Here is a 24,723-nt window from a genome sequence, read left to right on the forward strand (position 1 = left end):
CATTTCTATGGTGGCCAGGAAGTGCAAAAACACTGCAAATAAATAAACATGCAGCAAGAGCAAAACCTGCTGCAAAATCATAAGGGATGCAAACACAAAAAACACCTGCAAAGGGAAAATGGCAGAAGGAGCTAAAACAACCACAGGTTCAGAAAAGCTGCACACCAGCTACACATAACAGAAGTGCTTTAGAAGAATATAAACAAGTCATATGGTACCATATGGCAAAAATGATGGTGCATTCCTACTGTGTTCAAAAGCTGAAATGTCAAACATTAAAGTCATTAATTACAAGTAGAACACCCCAGAAAGTTAGAATTATGAGTCAAAGAGTCATTGCAACAGAATAGTACCCGACTTATTACCCGACGTAGTATCATACATTTAATTTCCCTTTTGAATAAAAAAAAATATTTTCTAATGGACTGAAATGAATTGCCTTCCACATTCAATATACTACTTGCATCAACAGTAATCAGCTACTTTGACTGTTTGCAGCAGTTCTTTATTATAAATGTAGCATTACGTCAATCGTTCATGTAAGTGTTATACTATTATTATTTGAAAGTACTAAGAGGATAACATGTTATAATCCTGGATATATGCACAGAATATTGCAGGGAAAAGTGTTTTTTTTATTGGTGTGGTTGCAGTGGCCTTAGTGGCCAAGGAGGATACGAGGGTCCACAAGTGGAAAACTGGAAAAAATTTACCTGGGGATTCAGAGAACAAAGGAAACGTTTACATTATTGGCTTTGTTGCATTTATATTACCCACTATTGTAAATAGGAAAGACAGTGAGCATGTCAGTAGGGCTACAACTAATGATTATTTTGCAAATCGATTATTCTGTCAATTATTTTTTTTATTAATCAATTAATAATCAGATAGGTTTCTTAAAGAAGATTTTTTAGAAAAGTGAACCAGGTGGAACTAAAATGTTTCCACTTGAGAAGTTCGTGAGAGAGCACATTGGCAGACAATAAGATTAATTATCTTAAATGCAAAATCTTTATATATTCTCTATCTAAGTGGGTCGCTCTGTTAGCTTAAGGCATGTTTTAAAAGTCTCTATACTCCAGTTAACGATTGCTAAATTAGTTGACGATTATGTGAGCTGAGAAGAAACGAGCAGAAGAGGAAAGCCAGGGTCTGGGTAAGCTAAGGACTTGGTGTTGAGATGAATGATAGAGGATACCTCTCACTTTATGCGACAGATATGTTAAATATTGTAGAAGAACATCAGGCTAACACAGATAATGCAAGGACAGATTAATCTGTTATTTTCCCCAGGACTGCAAGAGCTAAATTATGGGCAGAACTGTTTTTCTTATGTCACATCTGACAAATTCTGTATAATTTTTCACAAATTTAGAGTGGCCATGTTCACTATACTGACACTGCTGCAAAGGGAGGGACTTCCAAGGAGTTCAACAACTGAATTTTTGGTAAAGTGGAGGATTTTCATGAATTTTTAAGACGATCTGTCATCTCCTCTTTAAAAAAAAAAAGCACATTCACCCTGTACCTCCCAAGAGGGAACTCCTATTAAATGCATTCAAGAGTATGCACAAGTCCATTTCTCCTTGTGCACGCTCTGTTAAAGCTACAGTGTGTAACTTTTAGCGACATCTAGCGGTCAGACTGCAGACTGCAGCAACATGAACATCTCCCCCCCCCCACCGCTTCTCCCCCCCAACGGTACGGCGAGCGTTACGGGACAAAATGTCTTCCACGACGTCCGCATCACCTACCTTCTCAAGTGATGAGGTTTGTTTACATAGATAATTTTACAGATAGTATTTCATTAGTCTGTGTAGGGTATATTGTTCAGTACTGTCTCAGTTCATCTCTCTCAACTTGCCGTAGTTACTTTCGAGCGTAATGGGCGATCTCGCAATCGCTAGTTTGTTGGCTCTGCGCTGCCGTAGCGCAAAGATGTCTGCCTCCATGGCTGCGAGACCCGCTCCTATATATTTATAAATAACGAATTCTAAGGCAACGCAAATATTAAGGTTAAGAGGCTGAGCTCGTAGATGATGATAAAATAACATAGTTATGTATAATATATTACATTTCTGACTGTATATCCCTGTAATTATTACACACTGTAGCTTTAAAAGTTGTTGTTTGCATTGCTCATACAAGCTTACTTTCCAAAAGAAGATTTGCAATTTTTCCACTGTCAGACTCACCACTGGTAAGTGAAAATGGTGACAAGCAAGTGGGACGGCCTTACCTAAACATATTACCAGAATCATAAGCGTCGTTAGACCTATTTAAGGGTGGCTTCAGCCACCCTTTCTTTGGCATTAGCCACCCTATAATTATTTTGCGATTTTAAAAAATATATTTTTTTTTTTCTGTATTTATTAAACAAATGCAGTAAAGCACCGAATAAAAGCCATAAAGAAGACAAGTTAATCTGAACAATCATAGGCGTAACTTCCTTAAGGACTGGTGTGGACATGTCCCCACCAATCTTGACCGGTAGGGGGACAGTCCCCACCAATATTTTGTACACGTATTTTGCTTTCGATGCTGTGTATATCTGATTAAAACCCCATTCATGCCGCTCCTCAGAAAGAAAATAAAAAAAGTTCTCCCCGCTGCTCACCGTCCACAAACCCCGACAAAAAAAACTCAGAAAAAAGAATCTGTTGCCTCTCGCTTTCTCCCCATCACCCCCCTCCAACCTCTCCCCATAACATTTGAATTGAAGATATCCGCGGGTGACGGGTCGGGTTCGGTAGTCATCCTAACGGGTTCGGGCGGGTGCGGGTTGGTAAAACTCGACCCATGCAGGTCTCTAAGCTACACTACATTCAGTATCGTTGCCATAGAAACAGACAACAGCGCCAATATATCAGAATTATACTAAAACACAGGCAAATAATTTCCCACATAAAAAACAGGACTTTCAGTCCATTACAGTTTTCCGTTTTTAGAGGGTTGATTATTTTGCGTTTATTAAGTGATGGCTGTGGTATATTAGCTTTCACTGCTATAAGCTTTCGCAGCAGTGATTGATTAATTTAAACACCTGCTCTACTGATGGTCTATCGGAGTTGGTGTTTAGGTTGAACATAAAGAACACCTTTTATTTGAAGCTTCTTGTAGCTACTGTTTTAATCCCGGCTTTACTTAAAACTTTTTCCTGACTTTGATAGTGTTGCCATTCAGTAGCAAGCACTGCGCCCCTTTTTCTTTTATATGTACACGTACATTTAAGATTTAGCGTGTTAAGTTGACAACTCATGAGCAAGCTGCTTTTTGCAATCTAGCAGGAAGGTAAGGATAGGATCTTGCAGGTGTGTCGTCACTCTGCAGGGGGTCCAAAGATAAAAGATTTAAACAATTTTGGCATTGGCATTTCAGATTTAAGGGAGTTAGAAAGTTCACTTAGTAAAAGTGCAAATAATAAATCTGATTACCGATTACTTTTAAGCTGGTTGAACATACTGCGACAGACTGGTGACCTGTCCAGGGTGATCCCACCTCTCACCCAGAACGTGGCTAGAGATATGCACCAGCACCTCCTGATCCCACTGAGGGATAAGGTTAAAGAAAATGGATGGTTGAACATAGTCCGCTCTCCCAGATTCTATCAAATCAGTATTGATACCCTCAGGGGCGGATTTAGGAAATTTGGGGCCCTAGACAAAGACAGGCAGGGGGCCCCCTGAGAAGTAAACCCATAAAACAGACCCATTGTACAGATAGAGAAATGTTAATAGAATAGACATCCATTATTTGTTCTAGGTTTTGTCCCTCTCTCCTTGTCCCTTTTTCCTCTCTATTTATCAGCGTTCTGATGGCATTTTAGCCAAAGGATTTTTATCAAAAACATAATTATTGTGCACAAATAAGGATTAGTTGTATTAACCATACATGGAAACAGAGTTTTATGGGGCCCCCAGAACTTGGGGCCCTGGGCAACTGCCTAGTATTGCCTAATGGTAAATCCCCCCCTGGATACCCTGCTGGTGGATGTTCTTGACAGAAAGACGGAGTTGCTTAATCATATTCTGCTTAAGGTCCCATAAGATCTTGTCCGAGTCCTGGTTTAAAAGTAAATTAATTTTAAAAAGTGACCCAAAATTGACTGTCAATAAATGTTCTACAAAATTGATATATTTATTTGATTTCTTTGATTTGTACTGTCTGTTTAGATTTATGTGATATTTTTTGCACAAAATATATAAGTGAATATTGTAACAGTTATGTTTTCAACTGTAAGCATTAAATTGATAAATGTTATTCGCATTTTTTTGGCTTTATCCTTTCCAACAAAAAAAAAAAGGTGTCGCGCAGGTAGCTCCCTTTCCTTATGAGCCGTCCCCACCAACTTTCAACACAAAGTTACACCCTTGTCTTAGACAACGCCTTAGCAGGTGCACTGAAAAAATTCGGCGCGCGCTATACGCGCGCATTATCTTCTAGGGGCTGAGCCACCCTTGTCTCTTAAACCTAGAGACGCCCCTGACCAGAATGATTGACAATTAGGAGGACCACTTATTTTTATGATCGACCTGTAAAAATAACATCTTCCACTATGCCTTTAAGTAAAACCCCTGGCAAGAAAGTTCTTTATTCTTCTACTTTCCAACCCAAGTGAAATAATTAACGTTTCTGTTCTTGCAAAGTAAATATAGGCTTTAAGTAATGCTCTACTGGCTAAAACAGGGGGCAAGTATTTATCCTTTCCATCTATCCATGTCTATCAGTATCATGGGGTTACATCTTGGAAAGGTCCAGTCAACCATACAGACACACCTAAGGGCAAATCAGAGAAGCTGGCGAACACATACAAAACCTATGGATGCATCGAGAAAACATGGAGACTCCATGCATGAAGACCATTGGCTGGGAATTAAACCAAGGTGTCGTGATCTTATGACTTATCACTTATGGCTGGCTTAATTGCTCAAAACATTCACCTGTCTAACTCTACCTGGTTGCTCATTAACGCTTATATGATCCACCTGGTCCTGACTCTATTTAGTGGACTTCAAGCCATCTGAGTCAGATTATCTCGTTTTCTTGGGCCAGTGGTGAGAGAGGTTTTTAGCATATCATAGTGATTTTGATTTCCTGATCCTGACAATATCTGCCTCCCATCCACTGAGCGTACCTATTCTTGTCTGATCTCAGTGGAGGGAGTGGTTTTTAGCTTACCATAGTGTTTCTGGTTTCCTGATCCTACCTGTTCTGCCTCTCAACAACAGCGCTCCTTTTCCCGTCTGAACATTTTGCCTGAACCCTATGTTGGACTCCTGCAAGCCTGAACCAGCCTCTTCCTGTTCTGATCGGTATCCCTGACCGGGCTTTGGACTCCTGGGGCTCTGAGCCTACCTATTCTGATCTGTTTCCATGACCGGGCTTCAGACTCCTGCATGTTCTCCAGGGCTGCAGCATATGGGACAATCTGGCCGCATCACTCTCCACTGCATCTTGTTGGTAGCCCACCGGCTGGATTATATCTCTTTCTCTGGGCTATGGACTTAACTGTTAAACCAGGCTAGTGACTAGCATGGATAATAATCCTCCGTCAGATTATCATTGTCACTAATCTGTGTTTTTCTCCTAAAGAGTTTCCACTCATTGACACTCTAGCCACTGATTCTGCGGATTCCATTGAGTTTCAATGAACGCTTCTTAAGTTATCTCACTGTCTGTCAAGCCTGAATACTGGGTTCTTCTGTCCTGTGTCATGACACGAGGACCTTCTTGCTGAAAGACAACAGTGCTAAAAACTTCACCAACATGCAGCCATTTATTTTTTCAGTTATTTTAATAAAAAAATGAGTTATATCCACATGATCTTTCCCGATTAGATAAATAGCAATAGATACATTGTAACTTTATTAGTAAAACACTATCATTACTATTGAAAGCATTAAAATGACAAAGGAAAAAAAAAAGATTTTGAACTGACGCTCGTGTTTGTTCACTATTGGTGTGACTGTTATAGTATGTTTTCAGTTATTCATTTAAATCACTTACCTAAGTGAGATGATCCTATAACAAATCATTTCAATTAACATAAATAAAACCAATAATCCATTTCATATGCTTAAAACTTTTATAAAGGAATTCCACATAAACTTAAATAAGACATACATGTAAGCTTAAGTATGTCGATATGTTTCCGCCAATTTCGAAAAAAAACAAGAAATGAGTGCCTTCCTTAACAGATTGTCACCTTAAAGCTTGAAGTTTTATCCTAAAAGTCTGACAATCGTGAACCTTAGTTGTTGCAGGTGACAAATAAACGTTGGTGAATAGTTATTTAACAAGGGAGGGAATCATATCTTAACATTGAGGCATTTTTGTTAGTGTAGCTTTTGCTCTTTATATTGAATGAAATAAATTATTCCATAAAGCTTTTTAAATAAACTCAGGTTCTTTGACATAAGTTTGTTTTATAAAGAACTTGGATTTTTATCATAAACATAGAAATGTTCCATCCAAATGTTGATTTTTAGTTATTTTTTATTATTATCACAATTACGGCATAAAGAGATATTTTGAAGCATCAAATAAATAGCAACTACACTTAGTTTAGGTAAACATAAATGTCTCACAAAAAAAGTTTAAAATGCATATTCTCTATATACCTTCACCTTATTTGCTCTGTGGACTAGGAAACATCTTAAGGCTTTGTGTCCCTATGTTCATGTTGAGGTTATGTCAACAGTTTTAAAATCATACAGTAGCCGTTATATAAATCCGGTTCTTTGCACAAAAATAGACTTGCAGAAGTTATTGCTATGTTCATGATGGACAAAAGCTTCTCCTTCTGTGGGTAATTGTGTGTTTTTTGAGGACGACCTTATTGGATTGGATAACAGCTGCCAGAGAGGTCTGAGAGTGTGACAGTGAAACATGTATATGGGCTTTTCAGGCAGATGTCAGACGGACAGAGAGGCTCCGTAAGAGGACACACAGCTTTAACAGGATTGGAAATGGTACTGACCGGCTGCACGAGAAAGCAGGGGATGAGAGTCAAACGTGGGTCTGAGGAGGGGTTTTCAAGGCAGGGAGTATTGTCTTTTAGCCACAAAGTTGTCTAAGCATGCAATTTTCTATGCCGCAAATGCTTGAGAAGATGGATAAGAGGGATGAATTAAATTTAGAAGAAAAGCAGGGAGCTTTGTGAATGCGTAAAGCTGTTTGAACACGTCATCAAACGCTGGTGGCACAGCAGGGGTCCTCGGGATACACCCGTCTCAGAGATGTCTGGTGGTGTGGGTGGGTGGGTGTGTGTATAGTTTTGTACTGGCCAAATAAACCTTCCATCTTCGTGCAGAAGCAAGCAGTGGATGTGAGTCGTGGGGGGCTTGCAGCGCTCTTTCTGCTCCATATTTACACCTTTTTTAAATGCCGGGCCGACAGGCTGGCGGTGCTGGGCAGAGATTCTTTGATGCTCGTCGATATCGCTGCGTGATGATGTCACACGGCAGAGAGCAAAGGAGGGAGGCATGATCAAAGGAGAAAAGGGAGGGATGAGGACACAACAGAGGATATCCAAGACAACAACGGGACAAAGATGGCGACTGCTTCTGCAGTGGGACGTCCACTGGCGTCCACTCTTCCCAATCATCAGGAGGAACCGGGCAAACGTGGCAAGCTTATTCCCCTCATATTTTCTAACAGGATGACCGCCGGCATTAGATGCTGGAACCAAAACACCAAAATCAGCCATCACTGCCGCTGGGCTAGCAAGGTAAGCTCTCCGTCTACCTCAGTCTTCCCTCCGCTGCCGTCAAACCTTCAAGCCGCAATGTCCTAATGTCTGGATGTCCTCACTCCGGGCCCATGCATTTATCATGAGTTTCTATTCTTTTTGATATCACATTTTCAACCCATTTTCCCTTCTTTTTCTTAGTCCTTTCATCATGTTTTTTTTTTTTTTTTTTGCTGCTAATATGGGCCTCTCCTTCCCATCAAAGGCAGCACATCAATTGCCTTGACTCCCAAGTGTATGTGCGAGGGTAAAAGGAAGAAAGGGAGAGAGGGTGGGAAGAAAAAAAAAGAATAACACCATGTATCAAAGATCAAGGCATGCTTTCATGCTTGTTTTTGGCCTTGGCTTGGGTTTGCCTTCCATCTCCTTCCTATCGTCTTTTTTCCTCCGCCATCCAAGGCTAAAGACGCTCTCACCGAAACTCTCCATCAATTTCTGCGCATCCTAGGCGGCCCAATGCGCAGGTTTGTTAAAACATGAAATTAGAAGCTTTTGTGGTGATATGGAACCATGGAAGATTTTTCTTTATGGGTTTTTCTTTGAAAATATTGGGAAGCTTGGAGACATTTGGGTCAGAGCTCTGCCCCGATGATGACAATACGTGAAACAATATTTGAATAAGCAGCAGGAGGGCACCCAGCTAATCCACTGTGGCTAATCCAGTATTGGTGCAGGCCATATTGGTTAGCTGGAGTATTCAGGCCTATCACAATACACATCAGCAGGATGCCATGGCGGATATGCTGACACACTAACTAGAACCATGGCAAGGAAAGACGAGCAGATGGGTAGATGGATGGGAGAATAAAAAGCTGGGTGGAAAATTTGGATGTTTTTCATAAAATGCTATTTCACTTAAGCAAATTAAAGCATTCGTGGAAAGAAGTTTAAAAAAATATAATTGGCCATGAAAGATAAACTATAAAAAACAGACATAAGCTTCAAGTCAGGTCTTAATATTTAATGATCAAGACAAAACAAGCCAAAATTTTCATACCTCCCTACTCTTTAACAGGCTGTACAGAAACCGAAAAATAAACTTGCCTCAAATTAATGTCTACTAAATAGCAGGAATCTGTTTCCATCTCAAGAGGTATATAATGAAGATTTCATTCTCCCTGAGCACCTAAATGGGCCTTTTATGCAGAGAGGCCCCCGAAGAGATAAGCCTGTTTCTGACAGGCCTCTGTACAGACGCCCAAATCTGCTGTGGCAGCTGGAACAAAAGACTCTTGAGCTTAACCAACAGACTGACAAAAAGAGAGGGGAAAAACTGTGTATTTTAAGGGAGCAGAATCAGTTTAAGATTTATCTAATGATCTAATTGTTTCTTCTGCAAGAAAAGTTATTTATGTGGCTCTTTTAACAGCAGCTTAAGATACCCTGGATCACAGGAGCTGCTTCATTAATCAGTCAGGCGCTCCGGTTGCAGCACTCAGAAAAGCACAAGTAATATAATGCTATGTTGATGAACTCCTCAGTTCCCATGTAGTCTACATCAGCTCATCTGAAAGATGAAATTTACTTTCATTGCATAATTTAGCAATGATGACAAAAACAAATGATATTACATTAAAGAACGTCTACTAACAGGGGGAGGGATTAACATTGATTATCTCTTTACCTTTTCACTTCTCTAAGGGTATAAATGAAAAGTTTTTTAAGTGAAAAGCAAAAAATGGGCTGGGATAAAATATTAAGAGAATCTGACAAATGGTCACATCTTAAGGACAGACAACAGCTTTAGATCATCTCCAAAAATAAGATTTTGTGCAGAGTGCTCCAGGTCTGCAGAGGTCAAAATAAATTAAAGGTGGTCCAACAGTAGGGGACTGGTGGTACTCTTTTAGCTTGTACGTAAATCACATCACTCAATGTTTTCAGGTTGCAGAGAAATCTCCAAATAGCTGAACTTGGATTTCTTAGAAGCCACGGAAAAGTGTGGTAGACTTATTTTAGCCTGCTGTCCAGCAGTAAACAGATCAGGTTCTAACAACTTCAGAGAACCTAAGTAACTCCGGACATGTCTCTGGCATTAAACTGGAGCAACTCTATAACAGAAATGTAATAATTCAATTCAATTCAGTTTATTCATATAGTGCCAATTCACAACAGAAGTCATCTCAATGCACCTTATAGAGACAATTTAACCAGGTAATCCAGTCAGATTGGTAAAAAGTTTTCTATGTAAGGAAAACCAGATGATTGCGTCAACGCATTGACTCAAAGGCAATTCCTCACAACAAGCCTGCTTGTAGCGACAATGGAGAGGAAAAACTCCCTTTTAACCGGAATACACCTCCAGCAGAACCAGACTCAGTGTGAGCGGCCATCTGCAGAGGCCAAGCTGCAGAGGCCAAAGATAGCTTTGGTTTCTTTTAGAGGATAACAAACCCTGTCCGAAAGAAAAAAATGATTCAGGCATTGTTTGAGGATCATCCAGATAATCACCCAGATCTTTATTTAACTGAACATCTGATATATGCTGGACATAAAACTCTAATAAAGGAAAGACACTTACATGAAATATCTATTAAAACTGTGCCAGGTGGCATAACACAGGGCAACCAGTAAACTTAATGGGTCGGGGATATTCTGACAGTAAAACAGGGACCTAGACACCATGGACAACAGCTCATAATATTATTACTCGTATGTGAACATGCACACTGTAAATAACGACACACTGTCTGAGCAAATTACATTATTAAGGCCTTCTCTGTTTCTCAACTTTGGGTTATTTGTTTTCCCTTTAATTGCAGATATTGCTCAAGAGACAGTGTCTGACTTTCACAAGAGGTCAGAAGGAGTCACATGTCATTTACTACAGTAAAATAGTCTATATGCAAGTAGCTGGGATCTCATCAAAAAGTATTTCTTGTTGGATGAATATTATAAAAGTCAACAAAGTTTAGGCTTCTGCAGTGTGAGTTAAAGTAATTATACATATTTGTTTAGTTAATACCCGATTGGTTTCAGAAAAATACCTTTCTGTCAACAGCTCTATACAATGCTTTTAGAATCACAACAAACTAACGAGCACAGTTGGCCTCCACCAGATTTCACTTGAAGAAAAGACAGTCTGACATGTGAACCACTGGTCCATTGGATGGCATAAATCAAACATACAGATATGGATGAATGTTTCCTTGGCTGCTGGTTGGATGATGATTTGATGGTGTAATAGACGATAAGATACAGTGAGGAAAACGGGTATTTGAACACACTGATATTTTGCAAGTTCTCCCACTCAGAAATCATGAAGGGGTCTGAAATTGTGCATGTCCACTATGAGAGACATAATGTAAAAAAAAAAAGGAAATCCAGAAATCACAATATATGATTTTTTAACTATTTATTTGTATGATGCTGCTGCAAAAAAAATATATGAAAACCTGCCTATCAGCTAGAATGCTGACCCCTATAGACCTCTTATTCTGCCTTCAAAATATCCACCTCCACTCCATTTATTATCCTAAATTTGATGCACCTGTTTGAGTCTTTGAGGTCGTTAGCTGCATAAGCACACATATCCACCCCATACAATTAGTAAGAATCCAACCACTAACATGGCCAAGACAAAAGAACTGTCCAAAGACACTAGAGACAAAATTGTGCACCTCCATAATGCTGGAAAGGGCTACGGGGAAATTGCCGAGCAGCTTGGTGAAAAAAGGTCCACTGTTGGAGCAATCATTACAAAATAGAAGAAATTAAACATGACTTCGATCTCCCTCTGACTGGGGCTCCATGCAAGATCTCACCTCTGGGGGTCTCAATGAGCTGAAGAAAGGTGAGAAATCAGCCCAGAACTAAAGGGGAAGAGCTGGTCAATGACCCTAAGAAGAATGATGAGCACAATCCCAAGAACATAATCCCTACTGTGAAGCATGGGGGTGGTAGCATCATACTTTGGGGGTGTCTTTCTGCATATGGGACAGGGCAACTGCACTTTATTAATGAGAGGATGATTGGGGCTATGTTTTGCGAGATTTTGGGGAACCTCCATCCATTATGCCAAGTTCAGACTGCACACCCTAGAGGCAGCAGAAGCAGCTAGTATACATGAAAAGTCAATGGCTGACGTGCATCAAGGCACAGCAAAAGGTCCTGCAGCCTGTTTTGAGCAGCTGAAGCAGCACCTCATGAAAAATTGAACTTTTGCTGCTCGATGTGCCACATAAACCAATCAGAGAAGCTGATCTGGGTGCTGGCAGGGAGTCAGTACAGAACTGCTGATGCAGTTAGCTATGATCACTCCTCTGAAACAGTTTATTAATGCCTAAATTAACCTACATGACAAAACCTGCCAGTAAAATATGTTTGAATTATTTTTCTGGTGCCTGCGGTTTTGATAACGCACGTGAAAAACCCTAACATCTCTTTCCAGCCATCACGAAACAGTAGCAGAAAACCATGAAGAGGCGACCGGGCCAGAGGCTGTTGTTGAACAGGATTTCCAGGGACAGAGCTCAGCTGTACAACCTCTCAGAGCGCCGGTTTACGGGGATCTGAGTGGCTTCGACAGTGAAATAATATTTGAAAGCAGGACGGTAATCTTGATAAACTGACTGATAAAGTTTTCAGGTGTACTTTCTCACATAAAAAAATATTAAAAGTAAATATAGCAAAGCTTGTCTCTGCCACTCAAAAAGCAGCAGCAGAAGCTTTAGACACATCTGGACACACTTTACTGGACGTCTGACCTTAATGTAGACAAGCATCAAAAACGAAGCAGCAGAAGCTTTTTTGCTGCTTCCACTGCTTGCGGTTTGAACATAGCATTACCCATTAAAATAAGCCAAAGGCAAAGAAAGGATAGGGTAGCTCCGCCCATCAGACCTACTTTTCGACCGTGCAGTTAGAGCAGCAAAGATGCTTCAGCTGCACGTCAGAACTAAACTTGTACAAGCATTGAAAATTAACCAGCACATGCGTTTTTTTGCTGCTTCCAGCGCTTGCGATCTGAACATAGCATTAGTTAGAGCATTTAAGATGGGTTGAGGCTGGGTCTGACCGGAAGAACACAGCCAGGATAACCAAGGAGTGGCTCTGGAAATAAAGGTTCTGGTGTGGCCTAGTCAGTCTCCAGACCTAAACCCAATAGAGAATCTTTGGAAGGAGCTTAAACTCTGTGTTTCTCAGTGACAGCCCAGAAGCCTGACTGATCTGTGATGAGGACTGGGCCAAAATGCCTCCTGCAGTGTTTGCAAACCTGGTGAAAACTAAAGGAAACATTTGACCTCTGCAATTGCAAACAAACGCTGCTGTATCACATATTACCTTGATTTTCTCCGGTGTTCCAATACTTATTTGCAGCTGTATCATGTATTTTAGATTATGTCTCTCACAGAGGACATGCACCTATGTTGACAATTTCCCCTCCACGATTTCTAAGTGGGAGGCTCGCAAAATATTGTTTTAAATATGATTTTTCTCACTGTAAATATCAAAGCATGACAGATGTTTGACAGATGGATGTATGGTCGGTGAAACCGACAGGCGACTACATGAATAAATCAATGATTGGTTATGGAGGCTGATTGGTTAGATGCATGGCCTGGTAAATTAATGCATGAATGTTTTATACTTGACATGCAGCATTTATAGATAAAATAATTAGTGTATAAAATCTATCTATCTACTCTCGTCCGTCGATCTGTTTAGTTTGAGCAATGCGTAAAAAACTAAGATAGATAGATAGATAGATAGATGATAGATAGATAGATAGATAGATAGATAGATAGATAGATAGATAGATAGATAGATAGATAGATAGATAGATAGATAGATAGATGATAGATAGATAGATAGATAGATAGATAGATAGATAGATAGATAGATAGATAGATAGATAGATAGATAGATAGATAGATAGATAGATAGATAGATAGATGATAGATAGATAGATAGATAGATAGATAGATAGTGTATTGGTGTCCCTTGTGTGATGACCTTTTTCTAAGTCTGATTTCTCCCATGCTCACTCTTACACTCACATACACATATACAGTGTAGGTTCATTATAGATTCATAAGTAGCAACATGCCCCCAACCCCTCCTCACCAAGACACCATAAAGGTCAAGTTCATCTTCGTCAGTATTCTCTCTTTGTCTCCCTCCCTCTTTCCTCATTGTCTCTGGGGGAGCAACAGTAGAACAACAGCAGCCTGTTGATACAGAGGGAAGCTGTCAGTCCAAATGCATTTTATCACTTTTATTTATTTATTTATTTTTACATAATGTGAACACATTTCCATAATACAGCATGTTTTGTCTGGTTATGACGTCTGCCCACCGAACACCTCTTTCCATATGAAAACCTGCTGACTTCATTACTGCCCTCTGAAAGCTTTAGGTGGATGTGTGTGTAAGCATTGTGTTAATGATTACTTATTTTAAAAAACTCAGGGGGAAATGGAGGGAAATGGTTCAACACCATCTCATGGGTTTGAGATGTCAGAAATATAAATGTCAAGGAAATTATCCAGAACCATCTATCTAAAATTGGTTAATTGTGGGTGACAGCAGATGCCGATTAAAAACATCACTCTCCACCTTGAAATTCTGAATATACCCAGAAGATTTTCAAGCATCTATAACATAACTTTGCCATCTTACATTCCGCGCTCAGCAACCCCACAGATGGCTTATTTTAGCCACTTGTAGTTTGGATCACCTTAATGTCACCATATCTCATGAGAAAAGATGTGAGTCATAACTCTGCACTATAGGAGAGATGCAATAATCAGATCCGTATTGCAAATATATGAAATCTGTTATTTTAAGCTTTCACCTCGAGTGCAAAAAGAAAACAAATATTTATCTTTCCTGCAAAGATAGTCAGTAAATACATACACTATATTGCCAAAAGTATTTGCTCACCCATCCAAATTATTGGAATCAGGTGTTCCAATCACTTCCATGGCCACAGGTGTATAAATTCAAGCACCTAGGCATGCAGACTGTTTTTACAAACATTTGTGAAAGAATGGGTCGCTCTCAGGAGCTCAGTGAATTCCAGCGTGGAACTGTGATAGGATGCCACCTGTGCAACAAATCCAGTCGTGAAATTTCCTCGCTCCTAAATATTCCACAGTCAACTGTCAGCTGTATTATAAGAAAATGGAAGTGTTTGGGAACGACAGCAACTCAGCCACGAAGTGGTAGGCCACGTAAACTGACGGAGCGGGGTCAGCGGATGCTGAAGCGCATAGTGCGAAGAGGTCGCCAACTTTCTGCAGAGTCAATCACTACAGACCTCCAAACTTCATGTGGCCTTCAGATTAGCTCAAGAACAGTGCGCAGAGAGCTTCATGGAATGGGTTTCCATGGTCGAGCAGCTGCATCCAAGCCATACATCACCAAGTGCAATGCAAAGCGTCGGATGCGGTGGTGTAAAGCACGCCGCCACTGGACTCTAGAGCAGTGGAGACGCGTTCTCTGGAGTGACGAATCGCGCTTCTCCATCTGGCAATCTGATGGACGGGTCTGGGTTTGGCGGTTGCCAGGAGAACGGTACTTGTCTGACTGCATTGTGCCAAGTGTAAAGTTTGGTGGAGGGGGGATTATGGTGTGGGGTTGTTTTTCAGGAGCTGGGCTTGGCCCCTTAGTTCCAGTGAAAGGAACTCTGAATGCTTCAGCATACCAAGACATTTTGGACAATTCCATGCTCCCAACTTTGTGGGAACAGTTTGGAGCTGGCCCCTTCCTCTTCCAACATGACTGTGCACCAGTGCACAAAGCAAGGTCCATAAAGACATGGATGACAGAGTCTGGTGTGGATGAACTTGACTGGCCTGCACAGAGTCCTGACCTCAACCCGATAGAACACCTTTGGGATGAATTAGAGCGGAGACTGAGAGCCAGGCCTTCTCGTCCAACATCAGTGTGCGACCTCACAAATGCGCTTCTGGAAGAATGGTCAAAAATTCCCATAAACACACTCCTAAACCTTGTGGACAGCCTTCCCAGAAGAGTTGAAGCTGTTCTAGCTGCAAAGGGTGGACCGACGTCATATTGAACCCTATGGATTAGGAACGGGATGTCACTTAAGCTCATATGTGAGTCAAGGCAGGTGAGCAAATACTTTTGGCAATATAGTGTATATTTAAAGAGAGGCAATGTCACAGTGTGTATGAATCAGATGCCACTGTAAAAAAAAAACATGCTTTATTAACATTTCAAAGCAATGAGAAAAGGGTTATCGAACAGTTTAGGATAATCTTTTAGTAATTAGCAGGAAATAATACAAACAAAAGTATGTCTATCTGCTGTTTAAAAAAACAACAACTTTGCCTTTAAATAACTATAAATGTCTCTAAAAGGTGTTTTGGGTTGTCAGAACCTGTTAGCCAAGCAAAACATGCATTAGCAGGACAAACAATGACTATCTAAATACATTTCTAGATAATCTGACCCATTAGAATTAGCTGTTCTGGGTTCTGGAAAAGGCCTAAAACATTATTAATCCATTATGCTCCACCAGTTATTTGAAAAACAAGCCTGGATGACCAGACAATTCAAGCCCAATCCTGAGTGTAACGTATTTTATAGCACCTTTTCCATATTTACTGAGCACAAAAACATTTTATGTTTTGTGATGTATTTTTTCTTTCTCTTAAGATTGTGATTTTTCACCTCACTTGTTAGATATTTAGATTGGTAGCATTTGTACATTATACCCAACCATTGCCCATACTAATATTTACATAGGATAGTGGGTAAACCCGGTCTTGAGGGGGTGCCACTTCAATATGCAGCAAAATAGATAGACAGGATGCACTATTGTGCATAAACACGTACAAAAGTAGCAGGTGAGAAGCCAAGCTGCAAGAGGAGAACTTAGAAGAAACAGTGCTCCACTGTGCATCCTGCTATAGACATGTTGAAAATGAAAATAACCATTTTAATGTCTGCTATTCTATTTTAGCCTATTTCAGAAATAAATAAGGAATGAAGCTGTATGTGCCATTTTAATTAAGATATTTCTTATACTTTCCAGGCACAGGTGATATTGAATGGGTCAGCAATGAGGAGAAGTATTGGAACCCAACCTGGACCGCCAGACCCACAGTTCCTTCACATGGGAACACCAGCCTCTGACAGGGGGGATGGTAAGTTCCTAGGTATCTAGGGTATAGGTATAGTCCAAGGATTTTTGATGAGAGTAATTAAAACCTCTGTAGTGAGTAATTTTCTACTGATAATATTTGTAGTTTTGCAAATATTTGTGTATTTTTATAGCTGTTGACATTAATTAAATTAATTTTTAAAAAATCTGATTGATTTTAAAATATTCTTCTTTATAAGAGCTCAACCATCAGAGAAAATACTCAAAATTTCAATAAATGGTTTGGTCTGAACTCTGTCTTTTTTATCTAATTTTGAAAAATACATTTTATTTGAAACTTTTAGGAAAATGAACAAATGAAATGTTTTTCATTGGTATTCATACCTGTTGATTTCTTATTACATTTTGTCATATTCTACACACTCTCAAAAACACTATAGTTCAGGGTCAGGCCCAAAATTAGAGAGTAATTAGTAAGTGGAATGGAAATGAGACATGTTTTTCTAAACTAAAAAAAAAAAAAAGAAGTTTTATGCTTTTAACAGACTAAATATTTTTTTATATATATATAGCAGGGAGCAGGCACAATACCCAGAACATGAGATAAAACATGGTAATGGCAACATCATGCTCTGGGAATACTTTTCTTCAACAGGGTGATAAGGAAAGTTTTAAAAGAAAACCTGTCATAGCTGAAAAAAAAAACAAGGAAAAAAACTTGAGATTGGATAAATGGTTCAGCAGGATAAGAAAGGCATTTCTATGCAGCCACATTTAAATGGATTGGCTCAAAGAATATTAAAGTGGCCCAGTGAAACTGCTGACCTAGGTTTGTAATCTAGTTATCATACAACTGCATTTATATCTACATTTTTTGCTGCACCATGGCAACACAAAAGCTAAAATAGTATGGATGATTTTACAAAGCATGTATATAAATCAAATGCAGTGTAAATAGGCTGTAATAAAATGTGCATTTTAGAATGGTGTTACGATGAAATATCGGGTACATGGTTCTTTAGCAGGAAAAATCACTATAGTTTTTATATCACAGCTGTGGCAGATTTTAACAGCCATCCCCTTCTGTTGCCTCCCCTCCCTCTCCTTCTCTTGCCCCTCCATACCAGCAGAAGCTCCTGCTCCTGGATGAATGACAGCCCAGCGGAGGAGAATGACAGTGAGGATGCCCGGGTGGCGCTCCTTCAGTCCACTCAGCGTCTCCACCTGCGTGGAAACCGACTCCTTCAGGACTAAACATCTGCTCAGAGGAACTGCTGGCCTGACAGGTAATGTTGCCATTACCATGTGCTTTGCTGCAGCTCTGTCGCGCATTTAATCCGAGAGAGAGGCGCTTACCTGTGCATGGCAGGAATTATTTTATTGTTATTTATTGATATAGCAACTTTTGAGTATTTTTCTTGTGTCTGTTTCAGTGTTTTCCCCTATCATATCAAGGTTAATAGAGTGATAACTTAGGTTATTGTTTGCTATCGTTGCAAATGTTTGACTTTCTTTAATTAAGACCATGACCACTTCCAGTCGATAGGGGCGCTGTTGGGCACGTTTTTACAGAGCATAAGCGGAATATTATTAATAGATTCATTTTAATGAGTAAATTAGTAATTAAGTCATCCACTTTTATGATTAGATTTTATTAAAGCTATATTTTAATGTTTTTTTTATTTACCTTGGATGAAGTAATTTTCCTTCTCACATCCTATTCCTGCATGTCAAAAATAACCTGCAATTTGAGCCGCCTCTTATAATAAATATTTAACTTTTCTAAAAAAAAAAAAATGAATAACTTCATCCTATAATCTCGCCTTCTTTCACTGATTTCTTACAAGTGAAATTCTTAGGTGACAAATTAGAATCACTCTGACTATTGTAGTCAACTGTTTTTTGTTTTGTTTTTAATAAAAAACAAAACAGTTTAAATTAGTTTAAATTCCTAGAGAACTTAACCCCAATAATTTCAGGGTTGTTGCTTAAATCTGCTGTAAATTTGTAAATTATTTGTAATTTCTTAAGGAATAATAACTAAATAATCCTTTTACATATTTATTGATGTTATTTTTGCATAATAGGTGACACTAATTGCGGTATAGATATTGAGAATACATGGTATTTAATAACATGTTTTCCCAGCCGTCTCGTAGCTGCTGCTGCCTTTGGCCGTAGACATAGTGAGCACTGTGTAATATATTTCTATTATTGAATAATGATAATTACATTGAAACTATTGGTTACTTTATGAGTATCAGTTGTTAAATGGTTTAATCTTGGAGGTTAGCAACATTTTCCTGTTAGATGCTAGATTTCTTTGTGATTTTGACAATTTTGTGAAAAAAAAACAACTAATCAAATGCAGACATTGCTTAATTTGATCTATGCCGAATCAACGATTAATGTGCACATATATTTATATATATATATATATATATATATATATATATATATATATATATATATATATATATATATATATATATATATATATAAATACATATAGCGATTACATTAATTTAATTATTCAAGGACCTAAAGACTTAAAATATCATCTTTACTAATGGGTCCTGTTCAATTGAATTGTATTGAGTCTGGTGCATAAAGTCAGATACCGATTTAAAAGCAATGAAAACAGTACAGCTTAATCCATACATGGTAGAATACAGTAGATAGTGTAATTCAAATGGTGCCTGTTGAACAAAATTAACAGATCTTCTATGCTGTGCGAGCATATCGTGACAATTGAGAAGAACAGCTCCCCTTAACAGGTAGAAACCTCTGCTTTTCAGTCATGGTTTGAGAAATCCCATAATACGTCCCATTTGGACCATACGTTCTCAAAGTGATCAATTTGCTTTGTATATTCCTTCTCAGTTAACCTGAATTGGGGTTGCAGTCTTGTCTTTTTTTTATACCATGGGAGGTAGTGCCAAACTGTAACATTTATGAAATGTGAGACGTAAAGTGAACTTAGTGTCATAGCTTCTATGTCTTCCTATGTGTAGAGTACAGATAGAGCAGGAGTGCTATCTTCCAGAGTCTATCTAAAAATATGTTGCTCGGCAAGATCTGCCACAGATAAGTATATGTTTAGGAAGGTACATATAAACTTTGCTTGTTTTTAAAACACTGGATGTGTTTTACCATTGTGCCATTTGTGGGTTCCAGTTTGTGTGGAAGTGGGAACATCTGCATGTTCCACCTGAATAGTCGGATCCCTAATGATAAATACATTTTCTAATCGGTATAAATATTGAGGATACAGCAACAAAGGGAAATGGAAATGGCATTCACTAAAACAAAAAAGATTATCCTTTGTCCAGTTATTAGTATCAACAGTATGAAGAAACAATGGAATATTAGTTAGCACTTATTCTTTCTGTATAAATGATATTTTAAAAAGGTGACGTTGAAGGTGGCACATGCCGTTAACATGGCAGAAGCTGTATTCCAATACCCCCCCCCAAAAAAACAAATAAAAGCAATATAATAACAAGTGATGTCTTTTAGCAGACAAAACCAGCTAAAGTGTTTAAATTGACATTTATTGGCAGATCAAGGTTGAAATAATGATTGTGGCAACAGAGAAATGGAATCCGAAGAAACCCAAATTGTAAAAAAATTATAGATCATTTCGACATATCCCATGGGTCGTTGCAAAGGACCCCAGAAAGGGAGAACTTGAACTGACGCATGCAACTCACATTTTCCCCTGCTTTCCCATAGTAACGTGGACTGTTAGGTGCAGAGCTTCAAAGTAATTCTCCACGGCAGTCTAAGCCAGTTTATAAGCCAAGCACCTCAATTTGCTAGCAAGGTAGCAAGGCCTCCTAAAACTTGCTGCTTCCGATTTATTTTTTTCTCTTCATTGTTACACAATTAAGCACAACAATGTGCCACAATTTTTGGATATGTGTAAATGTCTACACCTTGTCAACCATAATATTTTTCATCATTAAAATCATCACACCTCATTTGTTTTCATTTATTTTATTGAGAATTGATTTGTAATTTAAATGCATTGTTTGCTCCTTAGCAAAGATACCGATCCATTTACATTCATACACATACAAAATGCAGTGTTTGAGTGTGTATTTGTGCCTGGTATTGCCCTCTATTGGAATGGCGACCTGTCCAAAGTGAACCCCATGTATGGTATGTAGATTGTGGGCGAGCTGGTACAAATCATGGAGGGATGCTAAAATTATTCTCTATGTAAATTAGACATTGGAGCCCTGAGCAAAAATACAGTCCGAATATGGAATTTTTTTTTTTTTACCAGAGGTGTGCCTGATGCCAAGGAACAGTTCATTTAAATTTGGTAATGATCCAGATCATTTGTGAGTTTTAGCTATAGGTGTAAGTCCCAATGTAGGGCTAAATTTGGTAATTGGCAGAGGTCTGCGCTCTCCAAGTGCTTCTCTAGCACTTCTTCTCTCCCTGGTTCACAGGTGAAATGTCACAGATGTAGTCTATGGCTGTTTCTGACCAACATTTCACTCAACTTGTTATTAAAATGGTTGGATACACCCATCTGTGAATCACCAACTTTTTTTTTTTTTTTTTTTTTTTTTAGCAAAGGACATTTCTAGATTATCCTGTCTGTGGAGGGTATCTTCCACTGTCTGTTGGGAAAAAATGTTCAGCCGCAACATAGTATTTAAAGAGGCATGTGTGTATATATGTGTATATGTGTTTGTTTGTTTTTTTGTATGTTTTACTTTTGCACCTTACATGGAGTTGTTATTGAGGTCTGAGTTGAGCTGGATGTTGGTCGCTTGCGTGTATCCACAAAATCCATCTTGAATATAATGCTTCGGGTGTCTGCTAAGATAGATCCATTTAATAGAGCCAAGGATGAGGGAGGTTTTGTTTGTCTCCATCTCTCTATACGCTCTCGCCTGTGTCCGACCTCTCAGACATTTCAACATCTTTTTCTGAATCTGACATTGTATCATGGCATAGACGATTCACATTTGGAGTTTGAAGAACACCTGCTTGCTTCTGATGATTTCCCTTAGCTAACCAATGAGTGTTTGCGTTCTATGACTCATCCAATTACACTAGATTTCACTAGACGTGGAGGGAGCTAATGATCTGCACTGGATGGCGCACATGACGTGAAATAAATATTTATAAACATTAAATCAGGGGTAACCAATTAAAATCAACGGGGTTCAAATAAAGAAAATCAGCAACCAGTAAAGGTCTGGAGACATTTTTAATGATCTGTTACTTTAAATAGAATTTAACACTAAAATAAAATTAGGTATTTATGCATTCATTTTATATACTGAATTTTGAAATAAATAAATAAAATAGAACTTGCCAAAAATTGCATCCAGTGCTATCTCAGAGGAGTTGACACTTGTATGACTGTTTTCTTGTATATCCATCAGTAGTTAAAGGAAAAGGTTCAGCAAATGCAAATTCTGCCCTGTAAAACAATCACAGCATAATTGTCGCTGTATGATCTGAAGCCTCATTTGAAGCTTTTAAACACACTTTTGAAAAACTTTGATAATTTGCTGCTGTAATATTACAATTTTTTTAGAATAAAAAGCTAGCAGATGTGCATAATCAAAAAATAACAGAAATACAATTATAGAGCATTCAGTATCGTAAGAAAGCCCACACTGTTTCTGAATAAATACATGAGTTAATTTCTGTTCCGCTTATGTCTCTTTCTTTGTAAGTGTAAAATGTCCCATGCTCCTGAATGCACCATAGCTATCTGACACTCTAGAATGCATCACACTGCTCTGTGAACGCTGTGCTTTGTAGATGCGCGTTTGATTTTCCGCTTAAGACAGAGCTTTGCAGTTTCCAAACTCACGTCGGCTATCACTGTTTATTGTTGTGTGTGAATAACAAGAGACTACAACAAATAAATCAGCTGTACCTTGGACAAAATCTTTGGATTTAAAGTTGTTCATAACACCCATACTGGGGATGCATGTCTCAGCAGGGATGCACTTTTAGGAATAACACCAGACCGTGGTCCGCTAATCCATGACCTCTGCATTAAACTGAAGCCAAGAGTAACGAGTAATGGTTGTTTTAAAAATGTAAGGAATAGAAAGTACAGATACTTGTGTGAAAATGTAATGAGTAAAAGTCAGAAGTAGGATGAAAAATAAGTAATGTAGTAAAGTATAGATACCTAACAAATACAGTAATGAAGTATTTGTACTTTATTACTTGACACCTCTGTGTATATATATATATATATATATATATTAGTGCTGTCAATCGATTAAATTTTTTTAATCGCATCAATGCCTGAGTTAAAGGAGAAGTTCGGTTTTTTACACTTTAAGCCCATTTTCTGTAGTGTCCAGGATGAAATCGAATGATCGACACCAAAAGTTTGACAATTGGTCCTGTCTCTGCTTTTTGGCTCATTTAGAATCACCCCCTGGCTGCTTTAGAATGGCTTGCATAGAGCATGTCCGATAATGTCCTTAAAACAACCTTAAACGTTCTTTTTTTTAAATATGCTACTCACCGGGTCGTCAGCGCTGTTCAATGACGTTCCAAAAAAAGTTTCGTAAAGAAAAAACGTTCCTGTAGTGTTTTATTTAGCATTTTGTAAATCCCATTGAGTTCTGTAGGAATAGTCAATATTCCGCTGCCACCGGAAACGGAAATGGGGCCTGTTTACACAGTTGTAGTCTTTTCGCTTCACTCTCTGTACTCCAAAGTCGAGAATCAAGAATCCACCTTTCGTATTCCATTTTCAGAGTTTTTTAAAGTGTTTAACAGAGACGTTAGCACCTCGACGTCGGAGTACACAGAGTGAAGCGAAAAGACTACAACTGTGTAAACAGGCCCCATTTCCGTTTCCGGTGGCAGCGGAATATTGACTATTCCAACAGAACTCAATGGGATTTACAAAATGCTAAATAAAACACTACAGGAACGTTTTTTCTTTACGAAACCTTTTTTGGAACGTCATTGAACAGCGCTGACGACCCGGTGAGTAGCATATTTAAAAAAAAGAACGTTTAAGGTTGTTTTAAGGACATTATCGGACATGCTCTATGCAAGCCATTCTAAAGCAGCCAGGGGGGGATTCTAAATGAGCCAAAAAGCAGAGACAGGAGCAATTGTCAAACTTTTGGTGTCGATCATTCGATTTCATCCTGGACACTACAGAAAATGGGCTTAAAGTGTAAAAAACCGAACTTCTCCTTTAACTCGCGATTAATCGCATTTTAATCGCAAATTTTTTTTCTGATTGAAAATAATTTAAATACTCTCGATGACATACAAAAAATACATACAGGCTAGGTTTGTGCCAATGTTCTTTTTTTTAAATGAAAACAGGTCACAGACACTGATTTATGCCATAGAAACATATGGCAAGAAGATGGGGAGGCATGTAGCAAAAAATAACAAATATGTAGCCAAAAAAAAGGCCCTGAAAACAGGCTGATGTAAAAGACAGTCTTTACAGTTAATACAGTCTTTTGAACAAAGACAAGCATTTTACCCTACTGCTATAAAATGCAGTACAGTTAACATTAGATGTTAATTAACCAAGGTAATAATGAACAATTTTCAATCAATACATCAAAATAAATAGACCGACATCACTAGATGGAGGTAGTCTATGCTCTAGAAAGTTACTTTTCAGCCTCTGAACAAAAATGAGAACACACCCACCCACCCACACACAGACACACCCACCCACACACACACACACGATACTGACCTGTGGGGTACACAGACAGCAAGAGTGCCGTAGCAGATTCCATTTCACCTCAGTAATCTGTTTTCTCAGCGTATTTCAGGTTGCTACTAGTTACCAGACACTCAACTTGTTTGTTGGTGGTGGGGCTTAAAGAAAAGGCACTAGCGTCACCGAGTGTATGAGCGTCTTTTTTCC

At 38.7% G+C, this 24,723-nt stretch overlaps 1 protein-coding gene across 1 annotated transcript in view; it reads left to right on the forward strand.

Moving 5' to 3' along the window:
* The first annotated feature begins 7,447 nt into the window (after nt 1-7,447).
* LOC119784694 (axin-1-like) overlaps nt 7,448-24,723 on the forward strand; it is a 37,057-nt gene continuing 19,781 nt past the window's right edge. The window contains exons 1-3 of the mRNA XM_038286887.1: nt 7,448-7,729; nt 16,755-16,866; nt 17,951-18,109. The gene's annotated coding sequence lies outside the window, so the exon portion shown is untranslated. The remainder of the gene's footprint in view (nt 7,730-16,754; nt 16,867-17,950; nt 18,110-24,723) is intronic.

Source organism: Cyprinodon tularosa, unplaced genomic scaffold (assembly GCF_016077235.1).
Source record: "Cyprinodon tularosa strain WSP-4 unplaced genomic scaffold, ASM1607723v1 ctg231, whole genome shotgun sequence".
NCBI lineage: Eukaryota > Metazoa > Chordata > Actinopteri > Cyprinodontiformes > Cyprinodontidae > Cyprinodon > Cyprinodon tularosa.